The following is a 10,573-nucleotide window of genomic DNA, read 5'->3' as shown; positions in this document are numbered from 1 at the left end:
TTTAATTTTAAGTGTCTTTGTATAAGTGAAAATTAATTGCTTATTTTTAGTATTGCACATTTCAAAGCTCTTTTAAATGCACATTAGTTAGTAAATAAATTCAGCTGGTAGGCATTTTTTATCTGTTACAGGAAAATGGGAAGATGATCTACTTAGTAGAGAGAAGCTTTTTTGTCAGATTCTATTTGAAGAAGTCTATCACTCTTCCTTCTAATGGGGTAGAGGAGAAAGGCAGAGTTGAAATGGAATTCATGCCCTGTCACCTACTGGCTTGCCCGCTCAACAACTTTTGCAAACTCTCTGTCTCAATTTCCTCATCTACAAAAGCAGCATAATAAAACTTCATTACTAGGGCTGCCTGTGAGAAGCAGGGAGACCATCTGGGCTGTGCCTAGCACACAGAAGGCATTCTGTAAATGTTAGTTTCCCTTCTCTTCCCTTCTCATTTGGGCTAGACTTCCTGGAAGAGCTAAGATTTACAACTTTTCTGAATAATAAGAGCGGATCCAGACATTGACCTTGTACTCATTTCCATGGTTTCCAGAGTCCTTCTCCCCAAGTGCTACTCTTGAGAAAGTTAAAACACGCACACACACCACACACACACACACACACACACACACACACACACACACGATCACCCTCCTCCAGGCTTTCTCCAGCACACAGTCTCTCTTCCCCCTCTGCCCCATCCATTTCTTCCATTTGAAACTCTTGAGAAGGAATCAATCCATCTGCCTCTATTTATGTTTGTTTTTCCAAAACAGCTCTTATGAAATGCAAAGTTTTAATAACAGAGAAATGATCATTTGGTGGATTGCAGAGCAGTAAAAGCTAGGTTGGAAGCTGTACACACACCAAAATACTGGGCCTGCTTGATGTTTATAGTAGGGAAATGTAATATTTACTAAGCAAAACATGCAGGAAATGTGAACCAGGTTTCCTCCTCCCTTACTTCTCCAGCAGAAATTAAACAACTTTTACATCCCACGTAGTCTTCAGTAGAAGATGCTAATGATGTCTCCGATGCCCTCTTCATCTGATCAAACTTTATTGTCTGTGTCAGGCTGCCAATTAAGGCATGGCTCTCCTATTGCACAAACTTCCCGAGCCACCTTAAAGGTTAATTGAATCATGTACACGCGATGCTCCAGTGGACATGGGGCTGTAGATTTCCTCTCAGACAGTGGATCTGTTGGGAGAACAAATTAAAAAATAGTGTGATTGTTATACAGCCAGAGTGAAGGCTCCTAGGGGGTAGAGAAGAAGTAACCAGAGCCCATCTTTCTGTCTCAACCTTTCTTCTTCTCCATGTGTTCAGCTTTTTCATGGCACCTCTTTCAAGTTCTTGTGAGCATCGTCCATTTCTGCTCTTCTCCATGCAGTGCCATTTGCTGAAAAAGACAGGAGTTGTCTAAGGCAGGTCCATTTGGGGCATTAAATCTGACTGAGGTTGCCAGCTATGGCCTGGCCCCCAAAGCAAACCTTTGACCAAAGACTGGCTGCTTCCAATGCATTTCCTTGAAATGCACATCATAATTCTCAGAGGACTGTCTCTAAGAGAATGTGCTTATGTGATTATAGACCTCCCCAAAGCTAGAAACTATGACCCAGAATAAACCATAGTTTTCAGGATTTGCTGAATGAATAAAAAGAATCATAAAATCATAGACTGGTCAAACTGGAAAGGTCTCTAGAGATCCTTTCCCTCGGTCCCCTACACTGCAGATGAGAAACAGGTCAGAAGGGATGCATGGCGCTCCCAGGTGTACAAGGACATGGAAAGAAGGAAACTGTTGTAGAATCTTGGTTTCCTGAATGAGGGAAATCCCACGGATAGAACTGGAGCTGTCTAAGCCCGTTTGTGAATCTGCTGTGTGCTCACCCCCATCAGGGACATCCATATATAAATTAGCATTGGCCATTGTGGTAAAGTGCTACAAAGAACTTTATAAATTTATTTGATCAGATCCCTGAGGACCTCCACTTGATAGTATCTTTAGTCCCATTAATGCCCTTAAAAACAATTTGCTTTTCTGATTTTGTTCAGATTGCTGTTTTCCACAATTATTCCAAGTGGGTGAAGTATACTGGTTAACAGAAACTTTTTCTAAGTCAGGTGAGCCTTAAATTGCGGCTTTCTTTAAGAAGAACGCAGCTCACAATAGACTTCTAGATTGTGTACTTTGAAGATTGTGACAGGGAATCCCAGTGTTGAGGGCCACATTACAGGCTGAGAGTCAGAGACTCATAGGATCTCAGGGATGGGTGGTCCTTAAAGGCACCTTCCCCAACTTACACCCTGCACAGTTACTGGGCCTTAATAAATAACTGGTGAATGCACGCAAACAAAAATGAGTGGATGGATGGATCGATGGACCGATGAAGAGATGGATGAACAGATGGCTGAGTTGCCTCAACTTCCACCCTCCCGGTATCAAAACGGGATCTTTTACTCTTGAAGGCAATGAGATTAGTATCTTCTGAGTTGGCCTGGACTAGTTCAGCCAGTGTAACTGTTAGAAAGTTCTTCCTTACATTAAGCCTAAGTCTGCCAGTGGCTTATAATGTCTGAGGTCCCAGTTTTGTTTTGAGAGACAATGCAGAATGAATATTCATCTCACTCCCACATGTCTCTGGACATGCTCTTGTTTGTATCACGTACACACAATGTCCCCTTGCAAAAAGACCCAACTAGACCAGAATACAAAACTTCCTGTATGGCCCAACAATTTCCTGTGGCAGAAATCACAGCTATTCACCCAAATCCCCTTCGCTATCTTCTTTTTAGGCACATGGCTGATTACATTTTCCAGTCTTCGTAATTAGGTATGGCCATATGGAAGTTTTATCTGATGAAATGTGAGAGGATGTTGATGTATTCCACTTGCAGATTTTTAAGAGAAAAGATATGCTTCCTTTCCAACATGGCTTCTGCCCTCTGCTACCAGTTGGTATAGATTATAACCCAAGGTCAAGGGTTTCATAGACTCTGAAGAGGGAAGGAAGCCGGATACTTGAATTACCATGTGGAAAAGAGCTGCCCAGTGGTCAGCAAATCAAAACTGCACTGTTACTTAAGCAAAAATAAACTTCTGTTGTGCTTGACATTTTGACGTAGGTTCAAAAAATCTAAAGTATGTGGCATTGTCTTAGGGGTCTGATGATGAGCATCAGAGAGACACTGGAGGCAGGAAAGAAGGAGATCCATGTCAAACAGTTGCAAAATCTATGATAGACCTGTCTGTCACATTCCCTAACATGGAAGCCAACAAAGAGCTTACAGAATGTTCAGGTGTAAGAAAAGAATCTGAACAAGAGCCAGAAAGATGGGTTTCATATATATAAGTAATAGGAGATATGAGCTCTGGCATTTAAGACTAGGAATGAAAGGGAAGAGAACATGCCCAGAAGTTAGAGCGTTTACCTCATTCGAAAAGTAAATGGCTCCTGAGCCAAACCTAGCAGGAGATCAGTCTTCCGCCATCCTGCTCCAGCCTGTTGTTTGAGATGTCCACAGTGTAGCCTCCACCAGCTTGAGAAAGAGAGGCGTGGTCTGAGAACTCTGTCCAGCATAGAAGTTCAGTTGTGATTCTGAGCATGAGAGGTTAACCGGAAGTAAACAGGCCAAACGTTTTTGAGATAATTATACAGTTAGAAAGACCACTGACTGTATGAATCCTAAAATGACTCCAGGTCTCTATACTTGCATGAGCAGAAAAAAAAGCTATAAAAGTTGTACAGCACCCAAAGGATGCACGTATCCCCATGCCCACGGCAGAGGGGATGTGGAGGATAATGAATGCGGAGGAGCATCTTAGAAAGTAAAGTCAGGGGCCATGGAGGTCGATGGACAAAGGGCTCTTCCCTTGGAGAAACATCAAGGTCTAGTCAGGGAAATTCCTTCAGGACAGGGGCAGGGGCCCTTGTGCAGGCCAACTGAGCAGGATTCCATCATTGCCAGAGACTCGGGACTGCCATATTCTGCCAATTCTCCTCGCCCCTCACAGAAGTCACTATACTGCTTGCCTTGTCCTGCTCATCTCTGTACACTGCGAGTGTGTGTAAAAGTGGGGAGAAGAGGTGACTTGTTATCAGCCCCAACATAATCATATGCAGACATGTCTCAAGGACTGTCCATCACCCAAAGGTGCTGGCCTTGGTTCTAGATTCAGTAACTAGAGGGGACTTTGGGTTATCTCTCCAGGAGAAACAGAGGGGCTTATATGCAGGACAAGGAATGCTGGAGGATAATCGGTGGCCACAGGAGCAGGCAGATACCCCAGCCTGGCCTTCCCTGGCTAATACATGGTCACTCTACTTTGAAACTACATGCATTTGCAAATCTTCCTGGGCAAAGATATAAAACTCCCCATGTGGTCTGACCAGAGTCCTGAAGTAGAAATTTCCACTATTATGGGAGCTCAGTGAAACTGAAGGTACTCACAAGCTTCCCTTCTTCTAGTTAGAGGTGACTTCTTCCAGTCATGGAAATGACAAAACTACTCCCCAAATTACTTCCAAGTCCCACCCTAAGTACCTGGGACACAGACGTGTCCAGATCAGAAACCTCCTGGATCCCTGAGCCTGCATGGTCCCTCCCTCCTTCCCCAGAACTTACTGTTGGGGCCACTCTTTTAGTACCTGTTATATGCTTTGCCTCACATTCTGGTTTTTATTTCTTAATAATAAAATTTGTGAGTAAATTCCATGAACAAGAACAGTTTCTTACATGTATCCTCCACTGAACTGCTCAATCATAAATAATCAAGAAATGTCTGTTTATTAATTGGATGGCCAATTTACATAGTAAGTAGATATTAATTCCTTTTATTTCATAAACATTTCTTGAACATTTGTGATGCGCCAGGCACTGGGATAAGATCCCTCTTTGCCACCAAGCCACTCATGCTCTCATGAGGAAAATAGACACATAAAGAAGCACTAAGTCAAAGACAAGTTGAGATAGAGATAAGCATGGGACACTGTGGTGTCATGGGGAGGGGCACCCGGCCTGGGCCTGGGGGCATTGGAATTGAAAGCTTCTTGGAGGCAGGAGGACAACAATGATTAGAACCCAAGCCCCCTTTTGTATCCAATTGTCTTTTCAATGGGAACTCAAATTCTAAAAGAGATAATCCTTGATCCCTGCCTAATTTATTTTTTTAAAGTGGAGATGTATAACCTGGGTTGTAGGTTGGCTACAACCTACAGTTGCAGGGCAGGCTGGGTCCCTAGCAATTGGCATGGGCTTTATCAGAGTGGCACTACAGTTTGGGGGTGTTGTCTCACCATTCTGACAGCTGATTCCATTTCTGTTGCAACTGGCCCAAGTGTCTCACGGCTGGCTGGGGAAGTGTCTGAGTGTTTATCACAGGGACTGTGGTTGGCAAAAGCCTTCAGAGTAACACAGTGACTAAGAACACACCCTTCAATGTTGGACTCTATAAAACTTACTGCCTATGTGACTTAAACTTAACTGCTCTATGCTCAGTTTCCTCACCTTTAAAATAAGGATGACAACAGTGAGGGAAAAGATCAAATGAGATAATTTGAAGTTTTCTGTGTCTGGCTTCTTTCACTCGGCAAATACTTTTGAGACATATCCATGTTGTTGCATGTATAAGTCATTCATTCCTTTTTATTGCTGAGTAGTACTCCAGTGTATGACTATATCAAAAATTATTTATTTTCTCACCTGTTGATGGACATTTGGGTTATTTTGTTTGAAGCTATTATCAATAAAGCTACTATAGACACATACAGGCATTTGTGTGGACATGCTTTTTAAATTTTCCTTTTCTGTCATATGGTAAGTGTATACTTAACTAAATAAGAAACTGTCAAAGCGTTTTCCAAAGAGCCTGGTGCATTCTGCTTTCCAATCAGTAATGTATGAGTGATTTGGTAGCTGCACATCCTCATCAATACTTGGTATAAAAGTGATTTTAATTTAACCATTCTAGTGTGTTTGTAGTGGACCTCATTATGGTTTTAATTTGCATTTCTTTTTTTTTTTCTTTTCTTTCTTTTTTTTTTTTTTAACAGAGTCTCGATCTGCTGCCCAGGCTGGAGTGCAGTGGCACAATCTTGACTCACCACAACCTCCACCTCCCAGGTTCAAGCAATTCTCCTGCCCCAGCCTCCCGAGTAGCTGGGACTACAGGCACGTGCCACCATGCCTGACTAATTTTTATATTTTTTAGTAGAGACAGGGTTTCACTATGTTGGCCAGGCTGGTCACCAACTCCTGACCTCATGACCCACCTGCCTCAGCCTCCCAAAGTGCTGGGATTACAGGCATGAGCCACTGCGCCCACATTTCTAAGCAAATTTTGACTCTTTTAGAAAAATTACATCCACCTTAAACGTTAAAAAAATATGAAGGTATCTGAGGACTTATGCCACGATTGTGATGGAAATTCCCAAAGAAGACTCTAGTTATGCTCAGCAAAGTTCACATAGTAAAAACCCACAGACAGCCTTCCAACAAGCTACTTTGAAGGACTTTGTTGTCTTTCCTGGAGAGACAACATTCATTTGAGCATGGTGTTTTGAAGTGATTGTTTTTAAAACTCAATCCTGTTACCTCATAGAGGACTCTTTGGCAATAGAAAATGGTAATTAATAGAGTCTGGGGTCAGTTTGCCTGGGCTCATAGCACTTACTAATTTTTTGACCTCAGTTTCCTTGTCTATACGATTAAATGAGTTACTATACATGAAAGGACTCAGAAAATACCTGGCACATACTAAGTACTCAATGCAAGTTTTCATCATATTTCTTCAGTAACTCTTTTGCTGTTTGTCATTAACATTTTTTTGTCCCATTATACTCTTAACAATTCTGAACTCCTCAGATTATCCTAGTTCTAGAGCTTAATGAAATTTGAGCAAGAATCCTGTTGCTATTCAATCCGCTGGATTAGGTACTCCAAGCTTACAGTATGAAGGAATGTGTAAACCTTTCACTGCATAGATAGGCTATTAAATACATTTGGAAAGAGAGGAGGGACTATTGCTTACTGTTCCCAAGGACTTGAAAACCAAAAAAGGGATTAACATTAATTACATGGAGTATTTTCAATGTGTGTTATTTATCTTCCAATCAGTACACTTTTGGGGTTGGAAGATATAAACCAAGACTGTCCCAGATAAACCAGAATGCATAGTCTCCCTAAAAATGTTTCAGGCACTGTGCTTGTGCCATGGCTTAGATGTTTGTCCCCTCCAAACCTCTTGTTGAAATTTGATCCCATTGTTAGAGGTGGGACCTAATGGGAAGTGTTTGGGTCATGGGGGGCAGATCCCTCATGAATAGGTTAACACCCTCCCTGAGGGTAAGTGAATTCTTACTCTATTAGTTCCCACAAGAGCTGGTTGTGAAAAAGATCTGGCACTTCCCCTGTCTTACTTCTTCTCTCACTATGTGATCTCTGCATTTGCCATCTCCATGAGTAGAAGGTAAAGGGGAGATGACACGTGCACTCATGATGGAAGGCAAAGGGGAGATGCAGGTGCACTCATGGTGGGAGGTGAAGGGGAGATGCAGGTGCACTCATGGTGGGAGGCGAAGGAGAGATGCAGGTGCATTCATGGTGGGAGGTGAAGGGGAGATGCAGGTGCACTCATGGTGGGAGGCGAAGGGGAGATGCAGGTGCATTCATGGTGGAAGGTGAAGGGGAGATGCCACGTGCACTCATGGTGGAGGGTGAAGGGGAGATATAGGTGCACTCACGGTGGAAGGCAAACGGGAGATGGCCTGTACAGCCTGAGGCCTTCATCAGACACAGATGCCCAATCTTGAACTTTCCAGCCATCAGAATCATAAGCCAATTTTTTTTCTTTTTAAATACTCAGTCTTGGGTATTCCTTTATAGCAACACAAACAGACTAAGGTAGCTAAGAACTTAAAATATTTTATTTAACTACTGAACTGACCATGTTCATGTAATAGTAAATATCATTATTCTTATTTTGCACCTGGGAAAATCAGGTTCACAAGAGGTTAATTAACTTGCCCCTCAAACCACACCACAGTGGGTGAGCAGGAGAGCTGGGATTCAGACGCAGGTCTCTGATTCGGAGACTGCTGCCTTCACCACTGACCTTTCTACCATCAAACCCTCAAGGCTTCTCCCATGCAAATCTCCTTTGTTTCTCTGCTTCCCATTACTTTGAAGACAGTATTAATGAAAATTTTCAGATGGTATGCTTATACAAAAAAACTGTAGAGACCATGAAGGCCCATATACCACCACCCAACTTGACAAATTTATCCACAGTCCCCTGTGAATCATTTCTCAATGCCATTTGCCTCCCACCTCCAGAGAGGTAGGAACTACCTACTACCTGAACTAGGTTTTGTAATTTTTGTGTAACTCTTTATACAACTAAGGTAATAGATGTACCCACAAAGGGCACACAGTCAGGTTTAGCAGGCTTTTAAACTTGTATAAATGATGTTACCTTGTGTACAATCTTCTGCAACTCCCCACACTCAGCCAGAGAAGCCCTGGTTCATTCATGTTTAGTGCTATGTAGTATTGCACTGTGTGAACACACAGCAGTTAATTGATCCATCCCCCCCACCAATGAATAATAAGAATATTTCCAATTGCTCACAAACAGTGAGCAATTACAAACAACAGTGCTCTTGTGAACCTTCTTATGTAGAGCACAGACTCAGGAGTGGGGTTGCTGGGTAGAAGTGTTTGCATATCTTCAACTTTGCCAGATATTGCCACTGTTCTCCAGAATGGTTTTAGCAATTTACTTTCTCACCAGCACAGAATGTGAGTTAGGATTGCTTCATATCCTCACCAACAATTGGTGTGTTCAGATTTATTTCTTTCTCTAATAGTACCTTGAATAAATTTTAAAACAGTATCATATGTATTTTATTTCTCTGTATTTCCTTGATTACTCTGATTACTAGAGAGACTGACCTTCTTTTCATAAGTTGATTGACTGCTTGAGTTCTCTCCTCTAGATAGTAACAGCTCTCCCTTTTCATCTCATGAATCCTCTATCCCTCTGGGCTCATCTTCTCTTAAGAAGGCTGCCTTGCAAGAGAGACTTATTATTCTTTCTTACTACCCTTTTGCAAGTGCCAAGTCCCTTGTGACTTAAGGGTTATACTGCCAATTCCACTAGAGAAAGTGGCAAGAGATTATAAACAAAGAGAAGAATGTTATGAGTGTCCCACAATCTTACAAAATTTTAAAACCTACACTTCTGGAGATGGTTTCCCTTACTGGGATCTTTGGACTAGAACCATTGTTATGTTCTTACAGGGTTCTAAAGTTCTCTAGGGGAAAAATTAAATTTGTGTTTTCATTTTGCTCATAATCTTAAATTTATATTATATTAAACATTTTCTGGACCATCCTGGGTTTTAGTACTACTATGTTATTAGATTGCCTATATTTCTAATCTTGGTACCAGGTGAGACCACTGAACAGAGATGGACCTAATGGGTTCATCAGTTAAGATGTTAAGTCTCTAATAACAGAATACCCATCTAACAGTGACTTTTAAAAAAGACACTTACTACCTTATATCAACAATCCTGGAAGTAGATGGTTCCAGAGCTGGTTCAGAGATTCAATGATATCATCAAGGACCCAGGTTCTTTCTGTCCTTCTGTTCTGCCATCTGATGCATGCTGGCTTTGCAAACTCAGCTTTGTTTCCTCATAGTTCCAAAAGAACTGTGCATGTCCAAGGCATGAGATACTCATATAAGAAAGTTAATGGACAAGAAGCCAGGGCAGGACTGCTAGAAAGCTCGTCAGAAAGAAAAAAGGAAATCTCTGCCCAGAGGTTTCCCAGTCAGACTTTTCTTTATACTCAAATGGGTCACAAGGCCACTCCCAGCTGCAAAGGAAGCTGGGAAAGCCAATGTCTGGCATCCTTTGCCTCTAAGATAGAAGGTGAAGTCTGCCCGCTTGAAAGAAGGAGAGATGGATGACTTCTGGGTAAGTAAATGATGCGTTTGTGCCAAGTTAAAGCTATGTGTTGTCAATATCTACTGAAAAAAAGTGACAATTTTGCAGTAGAATAAGTAGAGAAAACGGTGAAAGAAATTCAATCATTCAAGACATGTTGCTATAGGCAAACCTAACTCAAAACACTATACATAGGTTCAGTAAAGCAGCATCTCCTCTACTTTACCCCTGCCCCCAAACCCACAGACCCACCCTTTGATGCCATGTAAGACCGTGGCATGCTTAGGCAGTTCAAGTCTATGACTCAATTCTTTAAAGAAACAAATTGTGGCTGCCTTCTTGCTCCTGCCTTTCCTGAGTTCCTCAGCTCAACTCCTTGGCCTCTTTAACCCCAGGTTTATGCACATATACATGAACTTCCTTCTAGCAAACCTGGATCCCATCTGGCTTTAAATTGCTGTTAAGGAATTTCTTCCTTAGGACTTCATCTATGACCCCTCCCAGAGACTGCATTTCATAGCAAGAATAGGACTGCCCAGGAGAAAGGGCATAACTTTGGAGTCAGACCAGATTAAAATCTTGGCTCCAATACTACAGACGTCAATTGAATAATAAGAGAATATTA

General features: G+C 41.9%; 1 long non-coding RNA gene across 2 annotated transcripts; it reads right to left on the bottom strand.

Annotated features, from left to right (window-relative positions):
* Window positions 1-613: 613 nt before the first annotated feature.
* Window positions 614-9,792, bottom strand: LOC139360023 (uncharacterized). Of its 2 annotated transcripts, none has more exons than XR_011616888.1 (3): window positions 9,556-9,792; window positions 3,428-3,594; window positions 614-1,192 (listed from the first exon to the last, which is right to left on the bottom strand). It is a non-coding gene; the product is annotated as an uncharacterized lncRNA (long non-coding RNA). The 2 variants fall into 2 exon arrangements; XR_011616889.1 differs by having other exon boundaries at window positions 3,428-3,565.
* Window positions 9,793-10,573: the final 781 nt, after the last annotated feature.

This window comes from Macaca nemestrina, chromosome 19, assembly GCF_043159975.1.
Source record: "Macaca nemestrina isolate mMacNem1 chromosome 19, mMacNem.hap1, whole genome shotgun sequence".
Classification (NCBI taxonomy): Eukaryota; Metazoa; Chordata; class Mammalia; order Primates; family Cercopithecidae; genus Macaca; species Macaca nemestrina.
This window is presented reverse-complemented; position numbering and strand designations above follow the sequence as displayed.